The following is a 14337-nucleotide window of genomic DNA, read 5'->3' as shown; positions in this document are numbered from 1 at the left end:
TCTAAAAAATATATATTTTTTACCTTTGCTAAATAGTGGTTCAATAATCTTCTGCTTGTGTATCTGCTTAAAGTTATATGACATTGTAAGTTCTTGATCATATTGTTACACAGTGTTTCACTCTGTTCCAGGAGGAAAATATTTCTGGCAGGGATAGGCTACATATTCATCAGGGATATTTGTTATCACACAGCAGGTTATCTATTTTTAGCCAGTAACATATCCTAACTGAAAAGGGGGCTACTTTTGTTCAAATCTCCAATTAAATTATTTGGGGCAATGTTTCAAATTACACCTCTAGTTTGTATTAAGATAAATTGCAGATTGTGGTAATAATCTTAGTTCTTATAGTGTGCTCATTTCCAATGTAGTAGTAAGTCACTATTTATTCATTCACTTTCCTCACTGGTTAGGGATTTTTTTCGCCACCCAGAGAAGGTCTTTAATCTTCATCTAGAGGTGTTAAAAAAAGTAATACACATATAACATCACATCTTTTTGTAGGTATTTTCTTTTTGTTTTTTTGTCACACGTCAACTTTCACATTTGTCACTCAGGTGAGAGCAAGTTCACCCAGAATGCCTGTTAAATCTAATGATAAGAAATTTAAGATGACATATGTTAGTCTAGATACCATGGTGGATTCAGCGCCTCCTTTAATTGATACTCAAGCACTGATAGCACAACTCTCTGAATTGTTTGTTCTGCAATTTGACATGATTAAAAATAAATTATGTAGTATTTCCTCAGAAATAATTTCACTATCTTCTGAGGTCAGACAGTTTTCAAACAGAATCATGGGAGCAGAAAACAGGATTTCTAATTTAGAGGATAGGGTTATTATTCAAGAAAACAAAATTCATAAACAAGATTCTAAAATTAACAGTATGCAGTCTCGCCCTGAGGACTTTGAGGATTGCCCAAGGCGTAACAATATTAGAATAGTCGGTCTCCCTGAATCCTCTGAATTTGAAGATATTATGAAATTCACTTGAACTGTCTTACCGCAGGCCTTAGGTTTTCCTCCACATCAGCTGCCTTTTGCCGTAGAAAGGGCTCATAGAACCGGCTCTAGAAAGTCATACACAGATGGTTCACTTAGGAGCAGAATGTGTATAGTTAAATTAATACAATTCCAAGATAAAATGGAAATGCTTTAAGGGATAGGAAAGTCAAAATTAAACTTGAATAATTCAGATAGAGCATGTATGTTTAAGACACTTTTAAATTCACTTCTATTTTCAAAAGTGCTTTGTTCTCTTAGTATACCTTGTTAAAAAATGAATACGCACATATCATACACTAGTGCGATCTGTTGCTAATTGGTGCCTGCACACATTTGTCTCTTGTAATTGGCTAACTAGATGTTTTCAGCTAGCTGCCAGTAGTGCAATGCTGTCTCTTCATCAATGGATAACAAGAGAATGAAGCACATTTGATAGAAGTAAATTAGAAAGTTGTTTAAAATTATATGTTCTATCTGAATCATAAAAGCAAATTTTGGGGTTTACTATCCCTTTAAGCTATTTAAAAAACGTGACCCACTTTTGTTTGAAAATAATAAGGTCCTGTTATTTCAGGACGTTTCCATTTTTTTCCAGTGAGACCTCTTTAAAAAGGAAGCAAATGGCACCCTTTTGCATGCAACAAATTAATAAAGGATTAAAAGCATGCATGATTTATCCATCAAAAACAATAGTGGAGGATAAGGGAACCAGGCTAGTGTTTAATGATGTAACTGAAGGTAGGGAAGACCTTTTTACCCTATAATCTCTACATTAGAGAATTTTAATATCCTCTCATGGAATGTAGGGGAAAAAAACTTCTCCTATGAAACGCAAGCTTATAATAAAACAGCTAGCCAAGGCCAAACCGGACATTGTGTTTTTGCAGGACACCCATTTAAATGAATCAGAAGGAGGCAAATTAATGATAAAATGGGGTTGGAAAAGTCTTGGCAGCCCCCACCACAGTGAATAGAAAATGTGGTGTAGCTATTCTGGTGAATAAAGAACTTAATTATGATATTATAAAAATTGAAACTTACCCAGAAGCAAGATATATAATATTACAATTACAAATAAAGGATAGTATAGTCATATTATGTAATTTATATGACCCAAAATGTTTTTCCTCAGAGTTTTAAGGGAAAATTCAAGTTAAATTATTTCCTTTTATCAATGAGAATCTCATCGTCCGTGGCAACTTTATTATTACCCTCTGCCCAGAACTTGATAAATTGGCGTGTAAAAATGTCAAAATATATAATAAAAGTATGAAATATTTTAATAAATTTTGTTATAATCTTAAACTAGTAGATATTTGGAGGGTCAAGAATCTGAATTGCCAGTTATTCCTGCAAATCTAAAGTAGACAAATCCTTTTCCAGAATTGATTTTTTTTTTGGTATCGGAATAACTATCTATTCAGAAAATGGAAGCTACAGTTGGGCATATCTTGATATCAGACCATGCAATCATTTCCCTATCATTCCCAGCACTAGGCAGATCAGAAAATAAAAATCAAAGGTTCTTTTTTCCATGCTTTCTCACTAATAATCCCAGGTTTTCAGCGTGACTGAAACAAAAATGGAATGATTATTGTTATAATAATATAGCATATTATGCTAAAATAGAATTCAAGCTTATATACACATATGGAATAAAAAGAGCAAGATTAAAGAAATTCAATATGCTAATAGAGTTAGAAATACATTTAAAAGTTATTGTATGGTTCTTCTAGATCTAAATGGAACAAATATCTTGAAGCAAGAAAAGAGAGAGATTTGTTTCTAAAACAAAAATCAAAGGAAGAAGATCTAAAGATTAATATGCATTTTAAAGTGTTTCACGGATGCTCAGCAAAGTATTTGGCCGAGCTAGTTAAGAATAGGAAGAAAAAGAACTTTATATTTACTATTAAAATGGAGAATAATAGATACTCAGAGACTATAGATATTAGTAATGCGTTTGATGAATATTTTCAACGGCTTTATACAGGATTAGAGGCAGATATTCTCAAGCAAGAAAACTAAAAATTAAGATTCCAAAAATCTCTGAAGAAGATAATCTTCTATTGAATGCTGCAATTACAATGGAATAAATTAGTAAGGCCATAGATAAGATTAAATTAAATAAGGCAGCTGGCCCAGCTCTACCGGCAGAATTTTATAAAATTCTTGCAAATGATATCAAAATGACCTTAGAAAAATTATTTAATAATTATTTTTGCCAGATAAACCAATGTCTGTTTATTTTTCAGCAGCTAATATTTCATTAAAAAAGATAAAATCCAGAAGAGCCGACCTCATATAAGCCGATATCAGTACTTAATGCAGACTATAAAATATTATCATCTATAATTGCATTCAGATTAGCATCTTGCATGGATAAAATTATTCATCCTGATCAGACAGGTTTCATATCTGCTAGAATTTCGGCAAAAAACATTTGTAAGGTTGTGACTTTTTTTAGATTATTGCTGGAACATAAATAACCAGAAAAATAGCTTACAAAGATATAGCAATTTTTACTTTAGATGCCGAAAAGGCTTTTGATTCTTCTTTATAGGAATATTTGTTCAAATCTTTATATTAATTTGGATTCAAAAATCAATTCTCCGAGTTTATACAAAAGACATATCATAACACAATTTCCTTTCTTCTTATTAATAATTCACTATCTCCAAAGATAACCTTACAAAGAGGTACAAGACAGGGATGTCCATTGCTCCCATTATTGTTTAATATTGCACTTGAACCCTTAGCTATAGTCCTAAGATATATCATGAAACCCATTATGGTAGGTCCATAGAAGTTAAATATCTTGTTATATGCAGTTATATGTTCAATACCTAAAATATCTCAATGATTTTATGTTTTTTTCAGGATACAAAATAAATCATACAAAGAGTGAATTATTATTGGTTAATAAGTCCAGATTAAGCTATCTTGACCATCCTTTTAGAGTAGTAGATACCATCAAATATCTAGGTATATACACAAAAATCTAAAATTATGGTACAAGTTAAAATTTTCATCCTTGTTTGATAAGGTTAAAACTGATCTTGAAATCTAGGCCTCATTTCCTTTGTCAATGATGGCTCATGTTAATTTAATAAAAACTATTATCTTTCCCACGCCTTTTGTACCCAGTACAGAATCTACCTTTATTCATATTAAATTCGGATCTGCGTAAGCTACTATCTTGGTTCTCTAAGTTTGTCATGGGAGGTCAGAGAATGTGTATTTCTATGAACAAATTAATGCAAAAAAGGGGACTAGCGGCTCTTGCTTTGCCAAATGTTAAACTTTATAACCATGCATCTCTGGTTAAGATAGCAACTGAATGAATGGCAGAGACTAAAATAGTTTCTTCCATTGAAATGTAAAACCATCTTATTGCTCCTTTCTCTTTAAAAGCTATATTACATGGTGCATACAAGCAACTCCCATCTAATATCCTTGGCCTAATGTCAATTAAAAATTTGTTTAATATTAGAATTATACAACAGCTTTTAAGAATTTCTGCCCATAATGGGTAACCCCCAATTTCTGACTGGAATTGTTTAAAAGGTTTTTCGAAACTGGTCTGAAAAAGGTCTCGACTATGTTCATCAATTAGTATCTGAGAATAGGCAGATTCTATCCTTTCAGGAAATTACTCAACAATACAAAATCCCCAGAACTTCTTTTTTTGCATATCTGCAAATTTGACACTATGTAAATGCGCTAGGGATGGAGCATAGTCCTCTGGTCGCATGGTCTGAAATCAAGATTTGTATTCAAAAATGTATCATGGGCAGTATCTCTATTTCACTAATGTATGACATTATGCTGACCAAACAAAGCTTCCCTTATATAGATATATTATATAATGCATGGTCACATATCTCGACAGAGCTGGACATAGAAAAAAATTAAAAAAGCTTTGCCGTTCTTAATGATTGTGTGATTTCAATGAACAGGAAGAAGTCACATATGAAGCTCATTAACAACTATTATTTATCCCCACTTAGAATGTCTAGAATGTATCTAATAAAATCTGCGGAATGTCCACGCTGTTGTAACTCCTCAGCAGATATACTGCATATGTTTTGGTACTGTCCTAAAGTTTATCAAATATGGCAGAAAATCTCATATTGGTTTATGAAATGATATAATGCCCCTGTTTTTTTTTCACACCAGAAACCATAGTTTTTCTAGATACACAGAATCAGGGGCAGGGCAAATACACTAATGTCTTAAATACTATTATTCTGATTGTCAGGCATCTAGTACTCAAAAATTGGAAGTCAAACTCTGCTCCTACCCTCTCCATGGTATTTAAAGAAATCCAAACTCAAATAGTGTATGAATCTTATTATTTACAATCAGTGTAAGATTTATTTATTTTTTTAAATTAGATTGGCTACCCATAATCAAATCCTATACGCGACCCATGCAGAAACATATTGTATACCTGTTTTTAAGTTTAGATAGCTTTGCGGATCTAGTACTTTTAGACTTATTCCCCCCATTGTGGATTTCCAATTATAGAGAAGTATAGATAAAGCATATATTTACACAAAAATACAAGATTTAAAATGGAGACTTGTGCTCCCCAAGAGGGGAAATGTAAGTGCTAGTCTTGGTTCAGATGTTAAGGCCCTATGGGCATCTAGGAGTCGGATTGGAGTGGGGTCTCCCTGTTGTTGTTTTTTTCTCTTTGCCTTCCCCATCAGAAAGTCAACTCCCATGTGGAGATGTTATCCCTAATAAATACAATTAGGATAGCTAACAAGGGTATCTATCAGGGGCGTATTAACGCATAGGCCAACAAGGCCTGTGCCTAGGGCTTCAGATTTTTGGGGCAGCACTTGGCCCCGCCGCTGCACGAATATATGTAGCTTTAAAAAATGTTTTCATTTTGACATGCGGCTTACCGCCGGGAGGTCACGTGACCGGCTTTTCGCCGAGGTAATGTGACGTTTTCAACTAGTCGCCTTCCTGTCTGTTGGGGCACACATGGCTTCAGGGAGTCATGCACATGCGCACTTGATCTCCCAGGCCAGCCAGTGGTTAGGTGAGTTTGTGACAGGGAGACAAGACGCACTGATCAGTGCGGTCATGATGGAGACAACAGAGTGGACTGTGCAGTCTGGGACTCTGACCTCACGACTCAACTCAGGTAGGGGCCAGGGCACTGGCATAGCCATCAGTGGGTGCCACTGAAATATTGCTGAATGTCAGAGTCAGACTCAGTACTGTAGAGCTATCTGCAGCAAAGATTAAACACTTTTTTAATAATATAGTATTTTTTCCACTGCAGATAGAATAGGTCTAGGCAGCGGTTAGCTAGACCTATCCTATCTGCAGTAGAAAAAAATACTATGTATTAAAAAAGTGTTTAATTGAGTGTGCAAACTTTTTGAATTGACATCCTTTCACAATTGCTTTTCAATAAATGGCCAATCTCCTCTCATTGCTTGCCTATGGAATTGATAAGGTTGTTTGCCACTGTCATTTTGAGTTTTCTGATTTTGAAACAGGTTTAGGCATGGATGTTGATATAGACTCTCAAATCTCAGAACTTGAAAATCCACAATGCCAGAATTAAATTACTAGAAAAGGGGGCAAAATTACACATGCAATGTGTTAGGTGGATGTGTGTGAGGTATGAGGTATAGACTCTCAAATCTCAGAACTTGAAAATCCACAATGCCAGAATAATTAAATTACTAGAAAGGGGGGCTGAGCTAGCTGTGAGTCTGAGCGGTCACTCAAAAATATAGCTCTCCACAGATTTTAAGTTTTAATACCTGTGCGATCACTTCAGAATAGCCAAGTTTTCAGCTGATTATAGATACCACAACAAGAAGCCCGACATCAAGGTCTGTTAGCAAGAGTCTGCAGTCGGCAAATCAGAGCCTTTTTCCCTCCACACCGTTTGCTACTACACGCAAAAGGAGAGCGGCCATCTTCTGGCCCACATGGTGCTTTGAATAAGCAGTGCAGTCATTGAGAGGGGGAGTCGAGGTGAACTCCAACAGCCTAGAGGCATATCAACACTACCCAAAAGAAGATCAAAAGGGATAGCAGTTTCATGTGGTGATACTGAGCCGCAATACCCAATCTGCCACAGTGCTTAGCATCGGGAAACCGCAAGCAGAGTGCCTGCCCCTTAACAAGCTAAGATATTGGTGACTTATCATCATAGCTTTGCCTGATCGCAATGCCACAACCCTAGCCTAAGCTGCTGAATAATATCGCACAGGATTCGTTACAACTCTATTTTGGAAATGGAGATTTATATAGCTGTGCAAAATCTTTTGAAGGAGCAGGAGCTAAAGATGGCTGCCAGATGCAATAGTCTCCAAGCTCTTATGGATCAGTGTTTGCAGAGAAAGCCACTCCTGAAACTTCATTACACAAGGAAGCTGACACTGCAGAGCCGTCACGGCATAATTCAGTAATTGTCGAGCGGTCCCATACAATAGAAGTCTCTATTTTTCCCCTACTAGACCAATTTATATTTCTGGAACACCAGAGCGAGCCTGTCTGAGGGACTGCTTGGACATTTGGACTTGTTAGATCAGAGTGGGACACTGGCAATTTTACAAGGCTCAAGACTGAAGACAGAGACACTTTGGGTCAGTCTCATAGACCCTATCCCATCTCCCAGTATACCAAATGCCACCAGATTAAGTGCTGTCGGATGATCTGAGTACTCAGAATCAACAGATGGACACTGCAATGTTGTTTCAACTATGCAATGTGGATTATTGTAAACAAAAATCGCTTGTCCCTTTGCTCAACCTACAGCAGAACTGTCCCCATAGATCTGGTATAGGGTAAAAATGCTCCCATTGATGTGACTTACTATTGAGCACTATAATCACATAATTTAATGACGGCCTCACAGCCTGAAATACTTGCTTTGTGACTCATGGAAGTGGTCTTTTTTTCAGTCATCATCATTTCCTTGTTGCATATACAAACCCTATTTTTCTGTTTGTTATTTTGGGGTTCCACAATTTCTCTCATCATGGCATAATCGTTTACAGACTTGTTTTTGGGACTTTATTACAAAAAAATTTGTTAACTTTATTTTACATTAGAGGACTTGAGAGGTTTAGTAGGACAGGTGTGGACTCCTGCCTTGATATATTATGCTAGTCTGGAATTTCTGCTTTTACATTTTGCTAGATATGTTTTATTTATAGCTTTCTTAATTGCTGCTATCCAATAGCCCAGCAGAGTACCTGTTTTAATATATATCTCTTACTAAGTATTACATCCTGTGTTGCATAGATGGAGTTTAGCAGCAGATCCGAGCGGACCTATCCTTTATTAACACTTACTAACAAGAGCAGAGTTATAGATATATGTTATGTTTTTCCCACCTGCGTATTTGTTGCAATATTGGGAGAAAGAGAAGTTTAGGGGGTGACCTAGACTGGGATGTTTAACCCCTGTAGACATTATATTGACTTCTGCCTCTGCAGGACTTACTAGTACCCCTTGTGGCTGATGCCTTCTTAGCCATTAAAATATCTCACATATGTTGTATGGAAACGAACATACATATAGATCTGTCAAGCAATTCCGGGCTGCCGTACATCCCAGATGGGTCACAACTGCCACTCCTTTAGGTAATTAATTGTGCCATAGTCATGTTGAAGCTTAGGTTGGGAGTCCTCCCTGTTTAGAATAATTTTTCAATTTTAGAACTCTGTGCAGAAAATAGATATAAAGTGACTTGTTAATTTCTGTCTTTTTGGTTATCTATAAAAACACTGCTTGCCCTGCTTAAACAGCCAACAGATATGAGCTCATTGGTTCTAATGTCTAGCCACTCGTCCTGTTTAGGCAAATAATAGATACGACTATATTAGGTTTTCCTGTATGTGAATTCTATAGAGAGAGTATTTGTTTACTTATTTATCTAGTTAGTTATAATTCTGACCCTGGCATTACTTGTGCTGCTCATAGGCAATAATTGTTTTTAATATTCCTAAAGGCCTTGAAGTGGCCTGTGTAATCGAAAATACTCCCATTTATGAGTGTGCTGTTTGGTATAGCATTTTTTCAAAATGTTTTTTTTTTGTTCTGTGTATACGCTAATACTATACCTCGCAATTGATCTATAAAAGTTTTCAATGTGGGTTGTTTGAAGCTTTATGTGTGCTATTTGGCCTATGTAATCTAAATATTCCTATTTATAAGTGTACTATTTACTATAATCAAATCAGGAACAGTAAGGCAAGATACTTGTATTAAATTATGTATATATTGTATTCAATTTATACAGTCCGTTAGAATTGGTTCAATAATTAGTCCGTTGCAGACACAATTTAACTTGTATTTCTTATAACAATGAATGTTAATAATAAGATGTCCAATGTGCCACTTGCTGTTAATCCAAAGAGAAAAGTGAAGAAAAGGTGAAACAGCTGTGTGTTAAAATTATATTATAAATATAGCCTCCAGGGATATTAATCCCAGTAGAAAGCCTTAGCTTATTTGAGGCTTTTATGCACACCATGCATATATCTAACACATAAACACTGTATACACCAAACCTCTTTACTTCCAAAAACACCACAGTCACTCTGTATATGCTGATTACCTCTGGCAAACTGAGGAAACTTTCCCTTTTGTGGATTTGGGAGAGGAATTATAACAAACGGTTCCTGTGTACAATGCTGCGCCGTTGTTTTCTCTTGGGCTCCAATGCACTAAGTGTGCTCACCGCTGGCCGCATTCGATCTATCTTTATCCTTAGATCCATTTTTGATCCGTAATCCAGGACCGGAGCCTCCGATTTCTTCCCGGCAAGTGGCAATGATGTCCCCCTTAGGGGTGTGTGTCTGAGAACCAATCCTATTGTGGTATTAGCTGTGAACAGACTGTGAGCGTGGGGGAAGCAGTTTTGGTGGAATGCCGTAGTCATAGCCTAGGCTATAACTACGGCATTCCGCTGAAACGCGCAAGCTTGTCTGCTACGCTCTTCTCGCCACATATGGTAACAGTGTTTTTTAACAGTGTTTTTTAACATATTTGGAATAAAGTGTTGTTTTATTGTAAAGAGCGATGGTAACTTTGTCTTTCTGCTTCAATACTATTTACTATAGCAATATATATAATAACATCAACATCCTTGGATAAATTAGTTATTTTGTGTAATATATATAGAGGCCCAAGAGTAGCCTGGACATCTCCTATTCTGTATCCCTGTTTGTTATTATGTTTATTTTATTAGAAAATGGGAGAAGCTTTCTTGGTTCAAAAATGTCTCTAGAGAGCATGGCATTTACTACAGCAATGAGCTATTCCCTTGCTAAATACCCCCTCCACATCTGGAACTATCGCAGATAGGGGTATCTAAAACCCTCCGCAATTCAAGGCAGAGTTAGGTAGTCTCTGCCCTATCCTAAGTGCTAATTATATGAAAAATAAAATTAGGTTCTACCTTTTTAGATGGGATCCAAAAGTGGTCCCCTATTAGAGGCCTTCCATAAGTTTTAGGAATGTAAAGGGTCCATTCTCAGCCAGAAGGCACGTCATGCTGTACTGTAAGATGTAAAAATCATTCAATGTGATCGTTAGTGTTGTCTGCAACAGGATGTGGTGCCCAGTGCCTCTCATTGTATGCAACTGTGAATTTATGTATAAGTGTCTCACATTCAGATAGATTACGAGTTTTAAGCACTAGGGAAATTAACGAGCACCACAAAAGTGTTGTTTATTACCTTCTTATAGCGCTGCTACTACAAGTTTTTGAAAACCTGGCTTGTGTGGGCGATATGGTGGTGTTGAGCTCCATACCTCACCCAAATACAAGCAGTGTTTTGACATGCTCGTGCACAATTTCCCCATAGACATCAATGGGGAGAGCCGGCCAAAAAATTCCTAACACCTGCGATCGTGTAAAAAAAAAATCTCCGGAACTCAGCCCCATTGATGTTTATTGGAAAAGAAAAAGTTATGTTTAAACCTAACACCCTAACATAAAAACCCTGTCTAAGCACCCCTAATCTGCCGTCCCTGACATCACCGCAACCTACATAATGTTATCAACCCCTAATCTACTGCCCTTAACATCTCTGCCACTTGCATAATGTTATTAACCCCTAATTTGCCGCTCCCGATATCGCCGCCACCTGAATACACTTATTAACCCCTAATCTACTGCCCCTAACATCGCTTCCACCTAAATACACTTATTAACCCCTAATCTGTCACTCACGATATCGCCGCCATCTACATTACAGTTATTAACCCCTAATCTGCCGCGCCTCCAATCTCACCGCCACTATACTAAAGTTATTAACCCCTAAACCTCTGGCTTCCCACATCACTAACACTAAATAAATATATTAACCCCTAAACCTAACCCTAACCCTAATGTAACCCTAACCCTAAGCATAACCCTAACCATAACGTAACCCTAAGCCTAACGTAACCCTAAGCCTAAGTCTAACCCTAACCCCCCTAGCTTAAATATAATTAAAATAAATTTAAATTACACTTACAATTATTACATAAATAATTCCTATTTAAAACAAAATACTTACCTTTAAAAAAAAACTAAGCTATCTACAATATAACTAATAGTTATATTGTAGCTAGCTTAGGTTTTATTTTTATTTCACAGGTAAGTGTGTATTTATTTTAACTAGATAGACTAGTTAGTAAATAGTTATTAACTATTTACTAACTACCTAGTTAAAATAAATGCAAAGTTACCTGTAAAATAAAACCTAAATAATAAAATACAATTATCTACATTACAAAAAAATAACACTAAATTACACAAAATAAACAACGAAATTATCAAAAATAAAAATCAATTTCTCCTAATCTAATAGCCCTATCAAAATAAAAAAGCCCACCCAAAATAAAAATAAAAAACGCTAGCCTACACTAAACTGCCAATGGCCCTTAAATGGACCTTTTGCTGGGGCATTGCCCCAAAGAAATCAGCTCTTTCACTAACAAACCCCCCAAATAAAATTGAATCTAAATAAACCTAAGCTAACCATTGCCCTGGTAAGGGCATTTGGATGGGCATTGCCCTTAAACGGGCATTTAGCTCTTTTACAATGTCCAAACCCTAAGCTAAAAATAAAACTTACCCAATAAACCCTTAAAAATACCTAACACTAACCCCCAACGATCCACTTACAGTTTTTGAAGACCGGACATCCATCCTCATCCAGGCAGCAGAAGTCTTCATCCAAGTGGGCAGAAGTCCTCATCGAAGCCAGCAGAAGTCTTCATCCAAGCGGGCAGAAGTCTTCATCCAGACGGCATCTTCCATCTTCATCCATCTGGCGCGGAGCAGGTCCATGTTCAAGACATACTTAAATCTAAGAAAAACGCGAAAAAAAATGAAAAAACTGCCACACATACAATATCTTAAGCTAATGTTAAAAACACTGAGCCCAGTTGTGGTTTGAATTCCCATATGATTTCTTTTTTACAATTTACAATTTAAATTGTAACAGCCAAAAGTAACTAATAGTTCTAAATAAAGCCCTTACAATCCAAGGGCTATAATTAAATTATCCTTATTATTACCAGTATACTGCTTGGCTTGTGACTAAAATTAGTTTACCACTGAATTGTTATTAACAACAAGGCTTAGCTAATTAAAATAAGGGAGAGACAAAGCTTCTCCAAGAGGACCCCCTGATGCGCGTTTCACAAAAAATGCTTCCTCAGAGGGGGTGCGGGCTGCCGCTATTGCCAAATATTTATTAGCCTATTAGACCCTCCTAGTGCTATTGGATTGCAGTGTACCTAACGATTGGTCAACAAGCATGTCATTTGACTGAATTCACCAATAGAATCATATATCCAAAGATTCCTGTCAAATGACGTGTGATGGATATTTTCTATTGGACGATTGTGTCTACTTTCTATCTGGCGGAATGTAAGTCTAGAGGTAATAACTACTGGCAGGTATAAGATCGAAAAACCCACTATTGCATTCTTAGCTTTGCATCTAGATTCCTATATATGTTGACCTTAAAGTTATGTAAATCAAAGTGAGTTATGGGACTTAAATATTATCATAGCCTTCAATTATATACAACAATTGTAATAGAGAAAATTATGTGTTTATAAAGGTGCACTTAAACATAACGATGATCGCAATTAAAGCTTATTTACAATTTACAGGGCATATTAGACGATTACGGCCTAGCAGTATGATACTTTGTTAACACCCATATATGATAATTCAAAATGCTTATAAAGTCGTGTTGGTATCATAAACAAATGCCAGAAATTGGTGGCTCCATCTATGCACTCCCCATGTAGAGTATAAATAATTAGTTGGTATAAGCTGAGTATCCCAAAGCAATACTTAATATTAACTATAGGTCACAACATGAACGTTTGCAATTGAGCTTGATACACGGTACTGATATTTGTTAGTTAGTATGTTTCTAGTTTAATATATGTTGTTAGATAATGTATGTAGCTACCTAACGGTTGGTTGACAAGCATGTCATTTAACTGAATTTACCAATAGAATCAAGTATCCAAAGGTTTCTAAATAACCGTCATGGTCAGTGTCATAAGAGGGCGTTCCCATGTCAAATGACGTGTGTTGGATATTTTCTATTGGACGATCATGTTTACTTTCTATCCAGCGGAATGTAAATCTAGAGGTAACACTTACTGGTAGGTATTAAATCGAAAAACTCACTATTGCATTCTTGACTCTGCAAGTATATTATCGGTAACACCTGGATTCCTTTATATATTAACCTCAAGGTTATGGAGATCAAAGTGAATTACGGGACTTGAAAAAAATGTGATGTGTTTATAAAGGTGCCCTTGAACATAGAGATGATTGCAATTGAAACTTATTAACAATTTACAAGGCATATTATACGGTTACGGCCTATCAGTATGATACATTGTTAATACCAATAGATACACATATGATAATTCAATATGCTTATAAACTCATATTGGTATCATGAATAAATGCCAGAAACGGGTCGCTCCGTCTATGCTCTCATCATGTAAAGTATAAATAATAAGTTAGAGATAAGCTAAATATCCCCTAGCTCAGGGATATTTAGCTTATCTCTAACTTATTGTTTATACTTTACTTGGGGAGAGCATAGATGGAGCGACCCGTTTCTGGCATTTATTCATGATACCAATATGAGTTTATAAGCATACTGAATTATCATATGTGTATCTATTGTTGTTTATCTATGGGTGTTAACAATGTATCATACCAATAGGCTGTAACCGTCTAATATGCCCTGTAAATTGTAAATAATCTTTAATTGCGCTCATCGCTATGTTTAAGTGCACCTTTATAAACACATCAG

This window comes from Bombina bombina, chromosome 1 (genome assembly GCF_027579735.1).
Source record: "Bombina bombina isolate aBomBom1 chromosome 1, aBomBom1.pri, whole genome shotgun sequence".
NCBI classification, from domain to species: Eukaryota; Metazoa; Chordata; class Amphibia; order Anura; family Bombinatoridae; genus Bombina; species Bombina bombina.
Note: the sequence above shows the minus strand (reverse complement) of the source record.